This window comes from Petaurus breviceps, unplaced genomic scaffold (genome assembly GCF_028583685.1).
Source record: "Petaurus breviceps papuanus isolate PSGF00001 unplaced genomic scaffold, PetGlider_PUasm1.0 154, whole genome shotgun sequence".
Taxonomy (NCBI): domain Eukaryota; kingdom Metazoa; phylum Chordata; class Mammalia; order Diprotodontia; family Petauridae; genus Petaurus; species Petaurus breviceps.
In genome coordinates, this window is record NW_027185715.1 from 4,699,042 (window position 1) to 4,722,720 (window position 23,679).

At 36.4% G+C, this 23,679-nt stretch overlaps 1 protein-coding gene across 5 annotated transcripts in view; it reads left to right on the forward strand.

Moving 5' to 3' along the window:
* The window catches only part of SLC16A7 (solute carrier family 16 member 7), a 260,082-nt gene that overhangs the window by 110,465 nt on the left and 125,938 nt on the right, over window positions 1-23,679 (forward strand). The window lies entirely within an intron of this gene.

The following is a 23,679-nucleotide window of genomic DNA, read 5'->3' on the forward strand; positions in this document are numbered from 1 at the left end:
AGAGAGAGAGAGAGAGAGAGAGAGAGAGAGAGAGAGAGAGAGAGAGAGAGAGAGAGAGAGAGAGAGAAGCTTGATATCTGCTACTTTTAGAGGTTCCATAATAAAATAAAGAGAATAAACTGCAAGGTCTCCCAAATTCATGAGTTCTGTAATCCTAGAAATATCTTAGAAAACATTTGTAAGACTGCCTTATGGACATGCTTGAAGATATGTCTCTGTCAGCTTCAGGGGGAAAAAAAGATAAAGCATACAAATATAATATTCAAAGTTGACAAAATAAATAATGAACCTCCCAACTTTACCTAGGATACAATTTTAGGTGCTTTTATTAGATATATTATTTATCTATTTATAAGTATTTGCATATATGCATACACATATGTATATGTATGTGTTCATGCATGTATGTGTGTATATGTACATATGTCACCTTCTATTTAGAGTTTAAAAGTCTCTCTACAAATGCTATCTCATTGTCTTCTGAACTCACAATGCCTGTAGATACCTGTCTCCAAGGCATGGGCGAAATAGAATCATCAATTGGCAAAGATTATGAAGAGTTAAGCATGTTTCAAACTTGACTGTTGTTGCTTTGACTCATTCTGCAAGGGCCCAAGGATAAAAAGATTGTATAATGATTGAATTTAACCTTGGATAAAAAAGGCAAGTAAAACACTAGAAGCTTAGTAGTAATGTTAATTCCTCATTGGTTCCACCCATACTTTTCCAATTACATTTCTTTCACATTTAATTTAAACAATGATGGTTATTAATTCTTAAATTTACGAGGAGACAAATGTAGCTAAGTATGTTTCTTAGGGAGCTCCTCTATACTTGTTAATGGAAAAAATGTGATCTTTTATAATTCATAAAATTATAGTTTTAAAACTCTATGGGGCCATAAAGGTCATCTATTTCTATCTATAGTATACTTAGAGTAATTGAGAGGCAGTGTTATATAATAGAAATAATGCTAGATTTGGAAAGTGAAGACTTGGGACTAAATCTTGATTCTTTACTACTTGGTTAATCATGGATACATCACTTAAAACCTTGTGAATGTCCTTTTTTTCTTCTGTAAAATTACAGTTAGAATAAATGGCCTTTAAGATCCATTCCTATTCTAAAAATCTGTGTCTTTCTTTCTGTGTGGAGGAATTTATACTTTTGTTTTGCTTGACTATGCTGACTTGTTTCAAGGGAGAACATTCAGCCATTCATTCATTTACTTATTTATTTGATAGAGAATTGGAAGGATAAGAGGGGGTAGAAAGGGTGATGAAAGAAAATAAAAAATAAAGCACATCAATGAAACATTCAAATGCACAAAAGAGAACAGAAAGTAGTTTAAGAGGAGAAACAGGCATTAAATAAAATTTGTATAAATAGCTTTGTGATGAGGTAATTTGTCACTAAGTACTTAATATACTTTTAAAAATCCAAATGGTATGTGAATGATTGACAATTTCATATGTAACTTTTTTTCTGTTCTTCTTTGCATTATAGAAATGTTCCTATTTGTTGATGCTTGCCAGATTTAGAATGGCAAAAAGTAAAAATGTAATTTAAAAAATTATGAACTTGATGGTTTTTAAAAAGAGTGTATTGTTGCTTCTTAATGTACACCTTGTATAATTTAAACTTGTCAATAGAATGCAATGCCTATAATCTTATCCTTTAATCTGTACGTTACTATGTTAATATTTATCCCACCTTTATTCTTAAGAATGATTAAGCAAGACTAAAAAGAGTACTCAGGACAATTCTGTTTCTGTTGTGGACCAAAGAAAGTTGACATCATACTATTTTACAAGTCAAAAAACGTTAATGGGCAAAAATGGAACAAGAGAATTGAAATTAAAATATACATATACATATATACACATACACACAGGATTAAATGGAGTGTTCAAGAAGGACTAACTAGCATCTCTGGTGTGTGGGATTGTTGGGCCCTTTTCAGGACTCCTCGTGAACCTTTGATGTCTACCTGGCAGTCAATTCTCACCTATGGCTCCAACAAGCTGTAGCATGCATAGTGGCCATACCCTGGTAAACGGTCTGGGTAGATGGGTTAAATTGGTTAAAATCAGGTAACTGATGGACCTCAGACCCATCAGTGAATTGCGGTGGGTCCCACTCTTTGTAACCCAGTTTGGAGTTTTCTTAGCAAAACTACTAGAGTGGTTTTCCATTTCCTCCTCCAGCTTATTTAACAGATGAGGAACTTAGGCAAATGGTGAAGTAACTTGCCCAGGGTCATAAGTGTCTGAGGCTAGATTTGATCTCAGAAAGATGAGTCTTCCTGATTTCAAACCCCACACTCTATCCACTGCACTACCTAACTGCCCATTTTGGTCTTTATTTAGTTTCAATAAATTATGTGTTTTATAATAATGAGTTTTATTTGGATAGTTTTAGACTATCGATGCTTAATTTGTATCTAATAAGAAAAAATACAAATTCATTCAAAATCATTACAGAATTCAGAGTAACTTTTTGTTATCCTCTATTTTCTTAGATGCTAATAGTAAATTATTATAATGCGGAATTCTACCAAAGTTTTTTGACATTAAAAAGGGAATAAAGACTTTCAAAAGTTAGTAACCACTCTCTTCAGTACAAATAGTAAATCAATTTCCATTTATTGGAAGAAGGCAAGAAATACACTTTTATTAAACTTTTACTATCTGTCAGGACCAAGTCTAAGTTCTGAGGATACAAAGGAAAGACAGAAATAGGACATTTGGGCACAAGGAGCCCATATTGCAAGGTTGTTCAATGGTTAAAACACTGGACTTGAACCTGAGATCAAATGCTACATCAGATACTTATTATCTTTGGACTTTGGACATGTTACCTAATTTCCTCTGTGCTCAGTTTCCTCATCTGTAAAATGGGGTTATAATAACACTTCCCTACTGGTTTGTTGCAAGGATCAAATAAGGTAACATGTGTAAGATGCTTTAGAAACCTTTAATTGCTATTAAAAGACAATTATCATTATTGTTTTTTTATCAAAGAGAGGTAGTTTGAGTGAAAAGTCAGCTTATATCTGTACAAGTGTGGCCATGAAACCACTTTTGATATGACCTAAAATCAATCTATTATCTTTTAGGAATAAGCACTTATTAAGCACCTACTATGTACTATCATTTTAAAATGATCTTATCTGATATTCACAACAATCTGTGAGGCAGGTGCTATAATTTCTATTTTATAGTTAAGGAAACCGAAGCAAAGTTTAAGAGTGACATGCCCAGGGTACTAATAAAGTAATGCAATACATTTCAAACCACTAATAAAGAAATGCATGAACATTTTGGTCTTTTTTTCCTTATTAGTGGTGTACATTGAAAAAAAGTCCTCTGTTTGGCACTGAAGGATTTTTGTTCCAATCTCTACCACCTGGAACTTACTACATTGTGGGCAAAATTACTTTCTCTCTCTGAACTTTTCTTTCCTCACCTGAAAAATGAAGTAGTTCATTTTAATGTTTTCTTCATTTAAATTTGTAAGGCACTGCCCTTTCTTATTTGGTGAAAGGGGCAGAAAAAAAAGGCCTTCTGTGTGAAACACAGTGAAAAGCAGTTTGAAGAAACACAAACATTTCTGAGAAAGAGAAAAAAAAAAAAACGGGCCCTTAATAAAGGTATCTGAGGAGAGAAAGAGATAGGGTAGGTTCTGAGAGTACCACAGAGAAAAGATGCCCTTCAAAAGCAAAGATGCGGACAGATTGGAAAGCTGGCCAGAGGTAATTCAATATCAGATTCGAGTGGGTTTGTGATGTTGACTGGGTTGTCAAATCCATAAAGTGAATCTGTTCATCTCTAGTTCTAACCTATTTCCCCACATCAGCCTAAGATACTAGCTTGTTTCAGAACACAACTTTATTTTTTTTTTTGCCCTGAGATACAGAATCTCTTATAAAAACACAGGGCCTTCTCTCAGGCTCCCAGGCTTTTGCTGACCATATTAGAGGTTGGTGTGCAAAGATTCTCAACAGAATGTAATAATCCACATATTTGTAACATAGAAAAGCAGTAAGAAGATAATAGGAAATAATCCATTTCCCTACACTTGTGGTTCCAAGTGTCCAGACTCAGGGTTAGCACAATGCTTCTAACATTATAGTTATTTTTCTTTTACTTTTTCTTTTCTGGAGGGGGTAAGATAGGGCAATTGGGATTAAGTGACTTGCCTAAGGTTATACAGCTAGTTGAGTGTCAAGTGTCTGAGGCCAAATTTGAACTCAGGTTCTCCTGACTCCAGGGCCAGTGCTCTATTCACTGTGCCACCTAGCTGCCCCCCCCTTTTTTAATTTTAACTAAGCACAGTACTAGTATAAGAGTCATATTGTGTCTTTCAAAGTCTAAGATGATAGAATGGGTAGAATTCTAGGCTTGAAGTCAGCAATAGGGATAGGAATTATACTAGGGAATTCCAAAGTGAGGTCATTCCCTCCACAGATGCAGATTGGTATCATCTCACCAAAGTACAAATATTTTTTGTGCTGAGGAGTTTTCTAGGGGGACAGAGCTGATATATGTAAGATACAGGGCTTGAACACAGGTCTTTCTGGTTTTGAGGCTGGCTCCCTATACACTATAACAAACAACCTTCTTAGAGTTGGGAATACCTTGCTTCACATACTGCCTCTGACACTTGCAGTTTTCTTCTTGCCTCATTCACTTTTTCAGTGGCACAAAACCCTAGAACTAATCCATCAACCAGGTAGCAAGACATCTATATCTACTAATATAGCTATATAGTTATAGAGCTAGCTATATATCTATCTAGTTATATCTATCTGTCTACCTATTAGGGCGTATGTGTGTGTGTGTGTGTGATAATTTCTATGGAGAAGACATGACAGGTTCTTCAGGATCCTATCTATTGCCAAAGTAGCAAAATATTTTTGTTCTTTTTTAAAAAAAAATGAATTCTTAGGATCCCAGCATCCCTATTTAACTCTAGAAGGGACTTTAAAGGTCAGCAAATCCAGCCCTCTCAATTTCACCGTTCATAGGATTAAACTTCTTAAAAATTAAAAGTTTTTGTTTCAAAGATGATAGAAACCTTCCTATGTATTCTCATTTTTCTAGAACAAACCTTTTTCAGAGTGGAAAACTTCTGCATTCAGGGCCTAAGATTACAAGAGAGAATTCATCTAATACTCCCAAAGAAGCTCTCATTTATATTAGTTCCCTCTTTAGTTTCTAACTCTGTCTTTCTTTTCTTCATATATTCTTGGTCCAAAAACAAAACCCTATTAATTACACAACTGTCCCCTGTGTACAAAATGCATTCTGTGGGATTTCATTTCAACTGATTTGGTGGAACTCTGTTGCATATTTCTTTTTTAATGCCACTACATAAAAATCATTGCTAATTCAACAGAAGTATACTCAATGGAAGATAATGCACATAATAAAAGTAGATAGGATTATTTAAACTAAAATTAAATACCAATGAATATGAGGCAGCCAGGTAGCACAGCGAGTAAGAGCACCGGCCCCAGGGACAGGACGACCTAGGGATCGAATCCAGGATCAGACACTTAGCACCCACCCAGAAACACCTGGCTGTGTAACATTGAGCAAATTACTTAACCCCAATTGCTTAGGGGTGGCCAGGTGGCTCAGCGAGTAAGAGCACTGGCCCCAGTGTCGGTATGACCTGTGATCGAATCTGGGCTCTGATATTTAGCACCCACCCAGAAATAACTGGCTGTGTAACCTTGAGCAAGTTACTTAACGCCAATTGCTTTAAAAAAAAAAATTTACCAATGAATATCAAATGAAAGATTTGCATGGAATTTCCCATCCCAAGCAGGCATAAACTCACTGGGATAGGTATTCTGTAAATCAATTAGGGAGTCTGAGGTATCATAAGTTATCACAAGAAATTCACACTGAAAGTGTAACCATATCAGAAGATTTACACTGAAGGTCTCTTTATTCATAAACCCAGTATTTTATTTGGTGTTTAATATCTATTTGACTTACCATTACACATTTATTCTTATGAAAATATTTTATTCTCAATACTAAGGTCAATAAAAATGTCTTAGAATGAAAAATCAGAAAATTGAAGTGACTTTCTAAGGTTGCATAGAAGGTCACCAGCATAATGCATAAAATCACAGAATCTGCTGATTCTGAGGAATTGGGCACTTATCATTAAATCATGGAGATACTAAAAAAAGAAGTGTGTCATTCACTTTGTAGACAATTTTTCAAGGTGGCAATGACTTCCTGAACAAATAGCCTGTGTTTATGTGAAACCCAAACAAGAAATCTCTCCCATCAATTCAATCACAAAATAATAGTCAATTGAGTGAATAATTCAGGCAAAACAATTCCAGAATCTGATGTAGTAACTGGCTGAATTGACTGCTCAGTGTAGTTAAAGGAGGAAATTCTGTGTGTGTGTGCATGTGTGTGTGTGTGTGTGTGTGTGTGTGTGTGTACACATGCATTCATACAGGGGTGAGTGTTTGTGCAGATGTATTGAGAATAGGTGCAGATAGGGACATGCATTTAGTATATCCTGGGCTGAAATGTTAGCTGCTAGAAGATAGGATATAGGATTCTATTTATCTCATTATTTTGTTATATTTTTCACAGTTCCTAAGAGCAACTGAAACCTTAACTGGCAATTTTGGTGCTCAGGGAAAGCTTTAGAAAGTGTGCCTGGCAGGAATCATCATGAAGTAAATACTCAAAAACAACTCTTTTTGGGGGGACAAATTCAGATGAGAAATTGTGAAAATACTCTTAAGACATAAGGCAACTGGGTCGGGGGAAGAGACCCAAGGATATCAATTAATTTCCTATTTTAATTTTTTCTTCTTAATTAGGTACAAGGTTCTGTTGTTTCTATGCCACTGAAGGAGTCTAAGAATGATTGTCTTCTAAATTTCAGCATACTGAGGGCTAAGCCCTGGTGGCTTCACTCTAGTTCACTCAGATCTGCTGAGCACAGACTACAATGAATGCTTGATTCATTAGTTATTTATAAATAAAAGTCTAATTCATATTTATCTTCATATCCACAGTGCCTATCCCAATGTAAGGATTTAATAAATGCTTACTGAGGGATTGACTGATTTGATCAGGGTCTATGTATAAAACCATAACAGAAGGTTAACACTAAATGTGAATGTCGTTATAGGACATCTAACAAGTAATACCACTTTTATTTTTAGGCAAAACAGGTTTATGTTCCATTTTGTGAGTCACCCAATATTTTGTCATTTGAATTATAGCAAATCTCTGACATATAAATGTGTCTGTGTATATATACAGATGAGTATTATCTAGTATTGCATACTGCAACATCTTTTCTGAGGGTAAGTCATAATTTATAAATATGTCAAGTTGGGGGACCACATTTTGAAGCTAATTTTTATATTTGGCTAAAATGTCATGGTTTTTACTATACAATATTTAATATGCTCCAAAATTCAGACAAGGCAGTATTGTATAGTGATACAAGATTAGAATCAGACAACCTGGTTTGTTTATCATTTCTTTGACTTGGTGATTATGTAACACTGAGCTTAATCTTTCTGTGCCTTAGTTTTACTATCTGGCAAGATGGAGTTGTTTTATTTTTTTTCCTATTTTGACACATTATCCTAAAGGAAAGAATTAATTAATTTAATTAATAGAGAACTGACCTCAGAAAGTGTTGGGTTCAAGTATTTCCTCTGAGACAGAATAATTAGATAGAGATAAACACATATTTTTGTTGTTCTGATATTTCAATCTTATCCGACTGTTAGTGACCCCAATTGATGTTTCCTACCAAAGTGGTTTGCCATTTCCTTCTCCAACTCATTTTAGAGTTGAGGAAACAAGCAAACAAGGTTAAGTGACAGGCCCAATGTCACACAGCTAGTAAGTGTCTGAGATCAGATTTGTGCTCAGGAAGTACACCTAACTCCTGGCCCTGCACTCTACTGTACCACCTAGCTGCACCCCCCTCCTGTGTGTATACATACATTTACATACATGCATGCACATACATGTATGTACACATGTATTCAACACAGATATTTAATTATGCATGTGTGTATCTAAATATATTGACACACACATACACATGCATAGGTGTATATGTAGGTTGTGTTTGTGTGTATTTGTGTACATTGACTCTGTGTCCCAGATAACTCTCTGAGAGTCTAAGTTGCAGAACGATTTTCAATCTAGACTGGTAGAGGGTCTTTCTTTATATGGAATCTGTAAAAATAAAATCAGAATTCTAAGCTAAAATCAAAATCAAAATACCGAGGGCAAAGCACTATCCACTAGTCAATGAAAACTCCTTATACTTGCTTTTGGCTGCTTTCAGAATGATGTAAGGAACTTTGGCACATTTTGTATACCCTTCTGATATTAAATTTAGCATCTATTTATTCTGGAGTGAATATGATTTTTTTTCTATCTGAACAAAAAATGAGCACTTTGAGTATGGGCAGTAAGACCTAGTTTCAAATGATGACTCTGAAGTATATGGAAAGATCAATTGCTCTAGAATCAGGGGCTCTGAGTTCAGTTCTTATCTTTGGAACTAACTCCCTTTGAGACCCCTGCAAAAATCACTTAATTCCTCTGAGCTTTAATTTTCTCATATGTTAAATGAAGGTGTTGGCTTAGATGGCTTTAGAGATCTCTCCCGAATCTAGATCTGTAGTCCTATGAACTTGGCTATCTAGGAATGTGACTGTGGGCAACTCTTTAGATCTCAGGTTCCTCATCATTAAATTGGGGATAATAATAATAATAAATAATAATAATAATAATAATAATAATAATAATAATAATACACTACCTACCTCATGGATCTACTTTAGTCTTTGTAAAAACATAAGCTGCTAGGGAAATATAAATTCTTACTACTGCTTTTCATATATATATATATATATATATATATATATTTCATATATCAACAAGATGCAACATATTCTGATTTGATGAATTAGATCATTAATTAATTTTTTAAGTATGTTTTGAGGTTGAACAAATTTCAAATGCCATTGAGTTTATCTTTGTACATTAGTACTTCTTCAAGTCTTGGGAACCTTTTATCTCATGTACATATGTGTGAGTTGTAACTTTATAAGTTTTATCTTGTGTCCACATTCACATAAACAGAAGGTCTAATAAAAATACTAAGTGCCTTGTCTATATTTATAAAATATTACAAAATAATTCCTGTAAACTGTCCTTCAGGAGAAAGTGAAAAGAACTCCCTGAGAGCAGCTGCCTACATATACATATTTATGTATCATTAGGGAAAACCATGACTCATGACTTTTTACTACTGAAGTGATTATGCCTCAGTCTTAAAGATGGTGACTGAAACACTGTAAAGACTGATGTTCTTGGTGACCTGTATGCATTCAATAGCATTTGCCCCTGATTTATTAGGCTTCTAGATGAAGATGATTAACTTGATTTCTCAGTTAAGTTTTATTGTAGTTATTTTTCACTAATGGTAGCAAAACAATAATACAAATGATTATATATTAAATCACTTGAAATTTTGACAAAACTAATCCTATTAAATTTTCTATGGATGGGGCGGCCAGGTAGCACAGTGAGTAAGAGCACCAGCCCCAGAGTCGGGATGACCTGTGATCAAATCCAGGCTCCAATACTTAGCACCACATCCAGAAATAACTGGCCATGTAACCTTGAGGAAGTTACTTAACCTCAATTGCTTAAAAAAAAATTCTATGGATATATAGGACAGGATGAGTCAGATATGCCCCCCTTTGATCTTTTGAGTTATCTCTGTTATTGTTTTAAATTAACTTTAAACTTATACAAGTTAACTGTTGAGGAATCTTAGAATCATTTAACGATTTAGCCACAGAAAATATACCTTATAAAAGAAAAACCTAGAAAATTAGGCACAACCCAATGGATTTATATATTTCTTTAATATATTTTTTTTTGTTTATTCATCCATAGTACTTTGGTATGGCACACATTTATGTCACACTTTTCTCTCGTCAAGGAGTTCATAGAAATTTATCTTTAGGGTAAAGGATATTTACCTTTAAAAAATAAGTAGGGAGGTTTCAAGTTAGTAAAAAAAATCTAGAATGAGGCCTTAGATCTTCTGATTCTTTGAAAAGTATTGGATTGTAGAAAATATGCTGGATTTGGGAACAGAAAACTTGGAGTTGGAACTTAGCTTCCTCCATCTGATACAAGTATGAACTTGGAAAAGTCACCTAATCATTTTGAGACTTTTTCATCATTTTTAAAATGAGGAACTTAGACCAGATTTTCTCTAAGATTCATTCCAACCCTAAATCCTATCAGGTTATATTTTCTATAATGTAGCATGAGAAAATTTCATGAGAAAATTTTATATACATCAATTAGTGACTGAGCAAAAAGAAATATTAAGCTCTTAATTTCTATATACTGTGTTTGATAACAAGAATATAAAGATAAATATGATATAGAGCCTGCTTTTGAAAGATATGATAATCCAGTGTGTAGGGAAGATACATTTGGAAATAGGTTATGGTGGTGAAGTACAAAGGAAAGATCCAGAGAAATTTGAGAAGGGAGACATCAATCAGTCAATCAACAAGCATTTATTAAACCTCTGCTTTGTGTCAGGCACCGTACTAAGTGATGCAAATTTAACAAATGAAATAATCCTTACAATGATAAAGAGTAGGTAAGAATATTAGATAGGAAGATATATTAGTTTAACTGAGAAATAATGAAATATTGAACCTCAGGGATTGAAGTGGTAGTGGGAAGGAGGAGACAGAGTCCAGGGCTATTGTAGAAGGATGATCAAAAGGAAATGATAATTGATTGGATATGGGGTTAGAAAGAAGAAAGAGTAAAAGATGACCCTGAAGTTTAGGTAGTGGGAGATTACAAAGATTGCAATTCCATGAGCAGAAGAAGCAAAGGCATGATTTTGGAGACAGATCAAGCTGAGATAAAACTCTTGGGGGCCGCTAGGTGGTTCAGTGAATAGAACACCAGCCCTGGAGTTGGGAGGTCCTGAGTTCAAATGTGGCCTCACTTAACCCTAATTGCCTTCCAAAAAGCAAAAAAATAAAAATAAAAACTCTTGGGACATGTTAGATTTGAGAAGCAGGAAGAATATCCAGTTGGAGTTGCCTAGCAGGCAGTTAGGGAAATAGGAATAGGGATTTGAAAAGTGGTGAAGAGTTAAGAAAGAGATTTGATAGCCGTCCGCAGAGATGAACAAAAATATATGAAAGTAGATGATATCGAAAAAAGAATGAGTAGAGAGACATTAAGGACTATCCATGTTTTAAAAGCAGAGGAAGAAGAAGAATGAGGAAAGGGAATAGGAATAGATAGATAGAGACCCATTTGTGTATAGAGTCACGGAAGTCAACGAAGCAGAGAAAGGGCGACAGCTTGAGATTCTTTAGAAATGCTAAGGAGAAGTAGAAAACAAAAGGTCACAGGACTTCATAATATGTGGCTGCTTTCTGTGACCTTGGTGAGAGCCATTGAGATCAGGGAAGAGGAGAAGCCAGTGGGTGGTGAGGATGTAGAAATAAAGAGTGCTAACAGCTTACCAGATTTCATGAATCATCAAAGATTGACTACATAATTAATAAGTACATCTAGCACCATTTCTCTTTGAGAATAAATCAACTTGTTTGTCAGCTCCATGGGTGCATTATTGCCCGTCATTTATTGTTATAATTCCAAGTGCCTCAGAAAATACCCTCAGAACATTGGGTTCTAAATGAGTGTCTCTAGAATTTGAATAGTTTTTTCTGATTTGAAGAGAATTTTTCTGGATATGAAATAGGAAAGCCTTTCTTCTAATCCATACTCTTTAGGGAAGTAGGTCACTCCTGACCTACTTGCATCTTACATTTAAATAACCTTTTACATACAGTTTGTTATCTGATTCTCAGAACAACTCAATGAGGTAGGAAAGAGGCAAAGAGCATTGTTTTTATTTTATGGAAGAGGAAATCAAGACTAAGGAGGTTATGTGACTTGCCAATAATCACATACCTAGTCAGTGTGCAAGGTGCTGAAGGCCAGGAGCTGCTATATTTTCACTTTGTATCTCTAGCCCTGGCATATAGCAGACACTTAGCAAATGCTTATTAATTGGTTGATGAAACCAACTTTGATTACAGTTTTAAAGTTTAATGCTAATCCAACAACTTCCCACCCCTCACCCCCATTAGGCTAAATTGCTTTTGAGGAGAGATATTCTTCCTTGACCCTAGATACCTATAGTCAGTTACAAAGAAGCCCTTATTTTGCTTACAGTACAGTTGTCAGAAGTGCCATGTATCTGTCTTCTTTTCTCACATGTCCTAAAGCCATGGCCTCCCCACCTCCCCTAATAATTCTTGTTCAGGGAAGCCAGAAACTAGAAAGATCACGTGTAGTGATGAGTAGTTCTCTCTAGTGTGCTACCACACCTAGGCTGATTTAGGGTGGAGCTGAATGCTTTCAGTCAAATAATTCTTCAACCTACATAGTTCTCAAGATTACTCCTATTGTATTTATGAAGAGCCAAATTGGTTCTCTGCATCTCTGAAATGGTTAGCAATGTCCTTAGGTGTGGCATAGTGAGAAAACTACTCAAATGGGGCAGCTGGGTGGCAAAGTGAATGAAGTGCTGGCTCTGGAGTCAGGAAGACCTGGGATCAGGTCCAGCCTCAGACACTTGACACACTTACTAGCCGTGTGACTTTGAGCAAGTTTCTTAGCCCCAATTGCCCTCCAAAAAGCAAAAAAAAAAAAAGTACTCAAATTACAGTCATAAAGGCTGACTTTGAATCCTGGTTCTTCCACATCCTAGCTGTGTAATAATTGGCAAGTTGCTTAAACTCTGAGCATCATTTTCCTTATCTATAAAATCAGGGGACTATGGGATCTCATTAAGATCTTTTACAACTTTGAAATCCTTTTTGCCAGCTAAAACTCAGGAAAACCTTTCCAGTGAAGTTAACTCAATCACAAGTGTTCAACCATCATTTGCTAAGCATGTACTAAATTAAAGGCACTGTCCTAGGTGCTAGAGAAATGGAAATTAAAATAACAAAGACCATGTCTATTGGGATTTTAAAGACTATTCCATAATTAGGTTTAAAGGTACCCAGAGGTTCAATATATGACTCACCTTAAGGCTAAATTTACCAAATTATGTCAGGAACACCTATAAAATAAGGAAAAAGAAAAAAAAAGAGGAAAGCCTGGGTCTTTGGCAACAGAGATGGTTAAGAGACTATTTTGGACCCATCTTTCATAGCCCCCATCTAGCCACACATATGTTATTTTACACTAAGTATGAACCTTTTATAAAACTCGATGTAATTGTAATCTTATTGCCACTGCCATTACTACCATTTCTAATACTTGCTACAGTGAGAGGTATCCTTGAAAAAAGAAAAACATATACTGTTTTGGGGTTAGTCATCTAACCTCTCTCAGTTTTCTAGGCAGCTCTCTAAGGCTATAAGTTATAGAAAAGATACTAATATGCATTATTAGGAGAGTCCTTGTTTGGGAATTCACTATACCAAGGAAAGCATGGGTCCAATTCCTAGCCCTCATTCTCTTCCTGTTTTTTTTTCCTCTTCCCTCCTTGTCTTTATCTTCCTACTCCTCTACCACATAGTAATATAATTGGAATTCCAAGGTTTTGGGAACTGTTCTGGTCTCATTCTCTTACTGAGGAGTCAAATGGCTCATTGCATGGTTGTATTAAATACTTATTTTATGATCTTTCTGTGGTTAGGCAGCATCTGTTACTTCACTCCATTTATTGAGCTGAATAAAATTTATAATTTTAAACTGAATTTAATAAGTGGATCTTATGACCTTATCATGGCCTGCAGATTGTGATTTAATTTACAGCTCCAATCTCTGCTTTCGAATTTCATGAACACCAAGTTCTGTGTAGGGGTCACCACTTTAAATGCTTTGTTGTTATAATTAAATTTGTGTAGTCCACTATGGTGATGACTAGAGGAAATGAGCTGTTATAAACTCTTGGATAAATGCTCTGGTGATCCCTCTGTGAACTTATATATTCATGTAAGAAATATTTCTTGAATGTTTGCTCTGTACAAGACTAGGTGCAATGGGGAATCAAGGATGAGTTTAACATGAAGCATTTAAAGAGCTGAAAATCCATTTAAAATATTTTCATCATGAATTTATAAAACATGAGTATTTCAAAATACACAGATAAGAAAGATTGTTTATGAAACCATAAACTTATCTTTGTACTCTTTTTAAAGAGAATTCAAACTTTAACACTGTAGTGACAAAACTTCCAGCTTCTATTCATCCCCTTCTATATTTTTCCTCGTCTATGTTTTTTAATGTTTCGTAAACTTTTTATTTTTCTTTCTTTTTACATAATTATCATTGTCCATGAACACCTCCTCACCACTACAAAATAAGAAGTCATCCCTTGTAACAAATTCATATAGCCAAACATAATACTGGTTCATGTCTGTAAATATGTCTTATTCTACACTTTTTGTCTATCACTTCTTTGTTAGGAGAGAAGCAAGGGGATTATTGGTTTTCTGAAGTCATGATTAGTCATTACACTGATCAAAGTTCTAAAGTCTTTCATAATTTCTTTTTTTTAAGCTATGGTGATCATTGTGTAGATTTTACTTCTGGTTCTACTCCCTTCTCTTCTTCTCAGTTCATAAAAGTTTACCAGGTTTCTCTGAATGCATCAAATTTGTCATTTCTTATATTCCATTACATTCATAGGATTATAGATCTATTCCTGAAAAAGACCTCAGCTACCATTCAACCCACTCATTGGACATGTGAGGAAATAGAGTAACAGAAAAGGAACATTATTGTACATGGTCATATAGACTGTTAGCATCATGGGTAAAATTCAAACCTGCACATTCTGACCCAACAGAATTGGTATTCATTCTACTTTACTATACTGTTGACTTATACCGTAATCTGTTTAGCAGTTCCTCAATGTACATCTGCTGTGTTTCGAGTTCTTTGTTACAATCCAAACCTCTGATATATGTACATATGTGTATATGCATGTGTACAGCCACACATATATAGAAACACATATGTAGATAGGCACATCTGCATATAAAGAACATGTGTAGATGTATATCATTTGTAGTAACATCTATATATTACACTTTTTACCCAATAAGTTCCAAAAAGATATATGACCTAGAAGTATATGCATTTTACATTTCATACCTATATGCATATGTAATATACAAAACTATATAAAGTATAATCAATTGTATGCATATATGTACAGTGTGCCCATACACACACACATATGTACATAGTGTTTGTGTATCCTTTCCTTCTCTCTCAATGTTCTGTGTGCTTATATAGATAGAACAAAGAAGTATGCAAAGCTGAATGACTTTTTGGCTCTAGTTCTAAAGTCATTTCAAGAGTAGCCAAACAAACAAACAAACAAACAAACAAACAAAGAAACAAACAAACAAACAAAGAAACAAACAAACAAAGAAACAAACAAACAAATAAACAAACAAACAAACAAACAAAGAAACAAACTGTCGATCAATAAAACTAATAGTTGGATTTATGACAAAATCAACAAACTGGATAGTTTTCATTATATGAAATGAAAAGAAATCTTTTGCATAAATAAAACTAACAGTCAAAATTAGAAGGAAAATAGAAAAGTGGGAAAATATTCACTGATAAAGGCCTCATTTTTCAAATATATAGGTAACAGAGTCAAATTTATAAAACAAAAAGAGCCATTCCTCAGACAATAAATGAACAGAAGTTATCAACAGGCAGTTTTCAGAAGAAGAAATCAAAGCTAGAGAAATGTAAATTAAAACAACTCTGAGTTCACACTTCACACCTATCAGATTGCCTAACATGAAAGAAAAAGGAAATGACACATGTTGGAGGGAGTGTGGAAAATTGGAATATTGATGAAGTATTGATGGAGCTGTAAACTACTCCAACCTCTGGAGAACAATTTGCAACTCTGCCCAAAAGGTTATAAAACTCTGTGCATATCCTTTGAGCCAGCAATATCACTATTAGATTTCTACAGAGATCTAAGAAACAGGAAAAGAACCTATTTATAGCAAGCTTGTGTGTGTGTGTGTGTGTGTGTGTGTGTGTGTGTGTGTGGTAGTAAAGAATGAGAAAATGAAGAGATACTCATCACTTGGGAAATGGCCAAACAAGTTGTGGTTTATGATTTTGATGAATACTATTGTGTAATAAGAAATAATGACCAGGATGGTTTTAGAAAATCCTGGGAGAAATTACATGCAGTGAAACAAAGCAAAGTGAGCAGAACCAAGAGAATATTGTGTTGTACACAGGAACAAAAATATTGTAAGGATTATCTTATGTAAAAGACAAGAAAATGACCCAAGAAAATTCCAAAGGACTCATGATAAAAAATGCTAACTATCTCCAGAGAGAGAGAGAGAGAGAACTGATACAATCTGGATGTAGATTGAAGCATAATTTATTATTTATTTATTTTTATTGTTTTATTTAGTTTCTGTTTTCTTTTGCAACATGATTATTATGGAAATATGTTTTGTATGACTTCACATGTATAATAGATGTGAAATTGTTTGCCTTCTCAAGGAGAAGGGAGGAATGGGAAGGAGAGAAATTAAAATTCAATTTTAAAATGTTAATTTTTTTACATGTAATTGGGAAATGTGTAATAAAATAGATTAAAAAAAAGAGTAGTCAAACAAATTAACAGATCCACTAACTATGCAGTATTGCATTTATTCTCTCAGATCCAATTTTTTTTAACTTTTTTTTTCTACTTGGGCAAATTGATGTGTGTGAAGTAGGACCTCATAATTGTTTTAATTTGTATTTCTTTTATAATTAGTGACTTTGGGACATTTTAAATTTGGAAATTATCTGTTCAATGTCCTTCTATCATTTCTGTACTGAACAATATTTTTTTGTTTTTAAACATTTATTTCAATTCCCTATGATCTTGAATATCAGACTTTTATCAGAGAAATTTGCTACAAAAATCCCAGTTCACTATTTCCCCTTCTAACTGCACAAATTATTCCTTATGCCAAGGTTTTCATTTTTATATAAATAAAATTACCCAATTTGTCTTTTATAAGCATTCCAATCTTTTAATTAGTTAAATTTTCTCCATTAATACAATAGTTAGCCACTCTTTCCAAGACCTGTTCTTTCACTCATACTCTTTTTTTTTTTAAGCAATTGGCCTTAAGTAACTTTCTCAAGGATACTAGGCCAGTTATTTCTGGGTGTGGTGCTAAGTGTCTGAGCCCAGATTCAATCCCCAGGTCATTCCAACACTGGGGCCGGTGCTGTTACTCACTGATCCACCTGGCTGTCTGTAGCAGCAAGCACCCCAAGTGTCCTCAGGGTTTGCTGTCAATACAAGTTCTTGGATCTGCTTTGATAAAGGAAAGCAACTCAAAATGGGTTAACAAGCTTACTTTAATCAGTCAGACATATATCGTTTACCTTGTTCAGGGGAAAAAGGTCAGCACCCTGAACTTCAAAGTATACAGGCAGAATTATCAAGACAGAAACAGATCAAGTGGACAGATTTCCAAACTGTCCAACCATTACATCCATACCCAGTCAACATCTGGGTTTCAACATCTGGGTTTTTCAAAGCCGGGGGGCTCTGGACAACGGCTTCCCAGAATCCAGATCAAATCACAGAACACTTCTCAAATTGAGCACCCAAAACAAAGCTACACATCAGGGCTTACATAGCCTTCTCCTGGCTCAGAGAATGTAACAACCTTATTGACTCACTGGCCAATCAAGAAGTATCTACTGAAAAACAAGCCTCCCACCCCAGGCTTCAGGTGCACTTTAGCCTAGGGGCAGGGAAGATCTTCCAAATTTGCATTCCCATTACAATCGGCCCAAGATCTTTCATGCCCATAGCATAGACAATTTACTTTTGAATTAGCACTAAACATCTCTTAGGTCACATTTTCAAGGTACAGAACTAAAGTTACCAAAGTGGCCACTGGGCCTTAAACACAAAGTATATAGCATTATCACTTCATTTCAAAACAAGAGTTCAAATAAAGTTCGGGGGGGGGGGGGCGGGGTGTCCTTCCCCTCACACAGCTCCACCCCTGCTTCCAAGTACAGAGAGGGGCCTGGGCAACAAAACCAACAAGGTGGGGTCCCTGGGGATCCAAGGCACTTCATCCCACCCACCATAGTCACCAGTCCATCCTCCCCCTGGGTCCCAAACTATGGGATGCAGCAAGGAAACACAATCAGTGCCGCTCCTTTGCTGCTCAGTTCTTATCTTTTCCTGTGGCTGAATTCCGAACTTCTGGGTTCCTTCTCCTCCCGCAGGCGGCAGCCTCTCCTAGCTTCTGCCCAGGTCCCAAAGCAGGCAGCTCAATATTTCTGCTCTCAGCTCAGCGAAATCTGCATGCAGGCCATTCTTCTGTCCTGCTCCACGGCTCCACAGAGTCACAGCTACCACAACTGGGAAACAAACAATTATCCCAGCCCCTATACTTTCCTTTTACTCTGCAGATCCTGTTCGTGACGCCATTTTGTAGCAGCAAGCACCCCAAGCGTCCTCAGGGTTTGCTGTCATTACAGGTTCTTGGATCTGCTTTGATAAAGGAAAGCAACTCAAAATGGGTTAACAAGCTTACTTTAATCAGTCAGACATATATCATTTACCTTGTTCAGGGGAAAAAGGTCAGCACCCCGAACTTCAAAGTATACAGGCAGAATTGTCAAGACAGAAACAGATCAAGTGGACAGATTTCCAAACTGTCCAACCATTACATCCATACCCAGTCAACATCTGGGTTTCAACATCTGGGTTTTTCAAAGCCGGGGGGCTCTGGACAACGGCTTCCCAGAATCCAGATCAAATCACAGAACACTTCTCAAATTGAGCACCCAAAACAAAGCTACACATCAGGGCTTACATAGCCTTCTCCTGGCTCAGAGAATGTAACAACCTTATTGACTCACTGGCCAATCAAGAAGTATCTACTGAAAAACAAGCCTCCCACCCCAGGCTTCAGGTGCACTTTAGCCTAGGGGCAGGGAAGATCTTCCAAATTTGCATTCCCATTACACTGTCCTTATTCACTCATACTCTTGACCCACTGGTTTGCAGTGGGGTAACTGGTTTATTCCTTGATCCACATGCCACTTTTAGCGTCTCTCTTTCTCTCTACCACCATCAATAAGTAAGCCTCTCATCCCTTGAGGTTAATTGAATCCAAATTTACTACCCAATTAAGATTCAAGAAACTGCTATCTACCCACTTCCAGGATATTCTCCTCCCTTCCTCAATGAATTCTAACTATGTATTCTCAAAGTAATAATCACTTTTCCCAGCTTTGTGAGGGAATTCATCTCCTTCTCATTTGTGGTTATGATTTTAGTTATGGTTTTGCCTTCATTATACCTATTTTAATGTTTCCTTTCATGCCCCCTGTTCTACACTCCCTGCTCCCCACAAAGAAAAAGAAAGTGGGGAAAGAAGTAGAATGTTACCAACAGTAGTAATCCATAATTGGAATGGTCTAAAATACCATACTCTACCTTTCATCTCTTTGCCTAGCCCAGAACCAGACCACTTTTTTCTTACTCATTATCTCCTTTTATGATCATTCCTCTCTAGCTGAAGCTTGTTTTCCTCATGACTTTGCCCTTCTCAACTCAACCTTTCTTTTTTTAAAACCCACTTCTCTTCTTTTTTCTATCACCATCTATTTTCCTGTTGTCTTAATATATTTGTACAGTAAACATGTGTGAGTGCTCAGTAACAAGATTCATAAGCTACGTATTCTTCCCCCACCAGTTTTATATATGCTTCTTCTTCCAAAACACAGGTGAAATAGTCTTCCATTCTTGTATTGTTGTTTGTCATGCATTCTTGAAGAACAATGACAACATCAGGAAGGCGATGTCTTGACTTGCAAGTAAATTGGATTTAAGTGAGGCAAGGATGTACAAAGTCACCAACCTCATTCTCTGCCAGTGCCAATCCAGTCACAAAATATAGGTCAGGAAGACTCAAGATGGCCCTGGATGCAGAGGGAGACTGGCCTTTTTAAATTAAGGTCTTTTTCAGGTCTCAGTTTGTCTGAGGCAACACCCAATCAGTGACTGGGATTCAAATGAGAAGGAAGGAAGGAAAAAAATAGTATGCTTAATTTGGATTCAGATATCAGTTCTTTCTCTAGAGGCAGATAGCATTTTTTATCACAATTAATTCAATGTGTTGAGTGGTTGTACCTATGTTCCCCCCCCCTTTTTTTCTCTTTTTTTATCCTTTAAAAAAATACTATTTGGCGGGGGCAGCTAAGTGGCACAGTGAATAAAGCACTGGGCCTGGAGTCAGGAGGACATAAGTTCAAATCTGGCCTCAGACACTTAACACAAAAACTAGTCATGTGAGTGGGCAGCTAGATGGTGCAGTGAGTAAAACACTGGCCCCAGAGTCAGGAGGACATCAGTTCGGTTCCAGCCTCAGACACTTAACACCCACACACGCACACACACACACACACACACACACACAAACTAGCCATGTAACCTTGGGCAAGTTACTTAACCTGAATTGCCCTTCAGAGGCCAAAAAAAAAAGATGAATTCTTTGGGCGGCCAGGTGGATCAGCGAGTAAGAACACCGGCTCCAGTGTCGGGATGACCTGGATCAAATCCGGGCTCAGATACTCAGCACCACACCCAGAAATAACTGGCTATGTAACCTTGAGCAAGTTACTTAACCCTGATTGCTTTAAAAAAAACTAGCCATGTGACCTTGGGCAAGTCACTTAACACCAATTGCCCTACTTCACCCCCCTCCAAAAAAAATTAATTTAAAAATTACTGTTTGTTATATAAAATGACCCTCTGGGGAAAATAGGATGAGGAACTTTTGGGGAAATTATGATTATGTAAAAAAAAATATTGGGGCAGCTAGATGGCACCTGGAGTCAGGAGGAGTGAGTTTGGTTCTGGCCTCAGACTCTTAACACCCACACACAAAAAACTAGCCATGTAACCTTGGGCAAATTACTTAACCCCAATTACCCTCCAAAAGGCAAAAAAAAAAAAATATAAACATTAAAAAAAAGAAAATCCAAGGTCAGATTCCCAAATTCTTTCTTCTTTCAAACTTTACTGTTTCTGCTGAAAGTCCCACCATTCGTCCAGTCTCTAGACTGTTCACTCCCCATTATCCCATATATCCAATCAGTGATTAAATCTTGCCTAGTCTTCCTCCACAATATCTCTCATATCTGGTTGTTCACTCTACGTATGTAAATGGTTACCAGCAAGGTTGGAGGTGGATATATGCAGCATATAAACTTTTCAGCTTAATCTGTATTGTTAATAGTTTCTCAAGTCTAGACAATGCTATATTTTTTAGCATTTGCCAACTTCCAAGATGTGAATATTTATGAGGAAAATTTAACAATTGGCTCCAGAGCCAGTTTGAGCTGACCATCTCTCTTTGGCACAGCACTACCTTCCCTCCCTCCCTAGCCAATTCTCTATACCCCTACACCTCCCTCCTCCACAGTGCAAACTCCTACCTTTCCCCATTTTGACCTGGCCCCTCAGGGCAGTTATAATCTAGTCACTTGCCAGGCCCCTGCAGCATCAGATGCACAGGTAAGACTGAGAAAATTATATGCATAGTCCTCGCCCCAGCAGACACATCCTCCTGCCCTGGTTTACCTCATGCCTTCAGCAGGAGACCACTGAAGGACAGGATGCTCTACTCTGAGACAGTGAGCTGGTGAGTGAGAGTTCAGCTTCTCCCCACTCCCTTTCACTTTGGGTGGGACTGTTTGAGCTTCTTTGGAGATCTCATTAAATTATCCTTCTCCCACAACCTACCCCTTTCCCAGGTTTCCCTATTACTATCCGGTCACCAGCATCATTCCAATCACCCAGATTTATAACCTCCATATGATCCTTGCTTTCTCAGTCTCTCTCAGCAGTCATATAAAATCAATGGCCAAATCAGGCCCTAATTACCTCTTGCCTGGGCTATTGCAATAGTCTCCTAATTGGTTTTCCTGCCTGGTGTTTATTTACTTCTCTGAAACATCTTCATGCAGCTGCCAAATTAATTTCCCTAAATCACAGATCTGACCAAGTCACTGTACTAATTCAATAAACTTCAGTGTCTCCCTATTAACTCTAGGACCAAAAATTATTTTATCTTTTTTTCATCCTTCTTTAATTTCTACTTCTGTGAAAGCTTCATAAAGTATGTAATTGTTTCGATAAACATGTATATAGTTTACAAATATATTGGGTTATAATAATAATTACCAATATCTTTTCTCTTTTGCTTTTTTTTGAAGGGGGTAAGACAGGGCAATTGGGGTTAAGTGAGTTGTCCAAGGTCACATGGCTAACAAGTGTTAAGTGTTTGAGGCCGAATTTTGACTCCAGGGCTGGTGCTCTATTCATTGCACCACCTAGCCAAATAACTACTATCTTATAGTACTATAAAGTTTGCAAAGCACTTTACAAATATTATCTAAATTTCCCCTCACAACAATTATGGGAGGTAAGTGCTATTATTATCTTCATTTTACAGGTGAGGAAATTAAGGCATACAGAGGTAGAGTGACTTGCTCAGAGTCACACAGCTAGCTACTCCTTTCTTTTAACCCATAACAGAGCAAAACCAAAGCCATATTTTATGTTTATTCTTCTTTATTCCTTCAGTAACCTTGAAAATATTGTTTATCCTTTGTTCTCGAAGAGGATCATGGCATCAGGAACATGATGCCATGATTTGTAAGTGAATTAGATTTAAATGAGGGAGGGCTGTGCAAGGTCACCAGCCTCACTTTCTCCTACACAGCCATCTGGGTCTAGTGACAAGATATAAATCATGACAACTGAAGATGGCCCTGGATGCAGTGGGAGACCTTGGTCTTTTATAGTGGCAACCACACTGGCATAGCCAGGATGACTGCTAGCATACATTTATAGATCTATTCTACTAAGAAAGATAGCTATTCAACAATCTTTTTTTAAAATTATATTAGTTTAGAGGAAAAAACCATCACCCTGAACTTCAGAGAAAATCCAAACAAAGAAAATAGAGAAAATACAGAGAAGTAAATACCAACAGACAGGGCTTTTAACTGTCTGAGAAATTAGCACAGATCAATAGACAGATCCAACCATCTGACCAAGGCAATATATACATTGTTACCAGAGAGAAAATTACTGATATTTGTTTTTTTTTTTTTAAAGCTGGAGAGGCTTCTTAAGAGATATATGTGTATGTGGGTGTATATAAGTGTGTGTGTGTGTGTGTGTGTGTGTGTGTGTATATGTAGATATATAAGCTAAAATTTTTCTTAGGTCTCAATTTTTCTGAGGCAATGACTATTTAGTGATTAAGGCTTGGTAAGGAGGTAAAGAATGGTTTCTTTTACCTAGTTAAAAAAAAATCAATCCTTCCTTCTTTCCCCCTTTTGACAGCTGAAACCTCAAAAGTAAAGAGATTCTGTAGGAGTGTTTATCACCTTCATTAGAGTCTAACCATGTTAAGTTTCTCTTAATGGTGTTTGCATTTCAAAGGTCTTCTCTCTCTCTCTCTCTCTCTCTCTCTCTCTCTCTCTCTCTCTC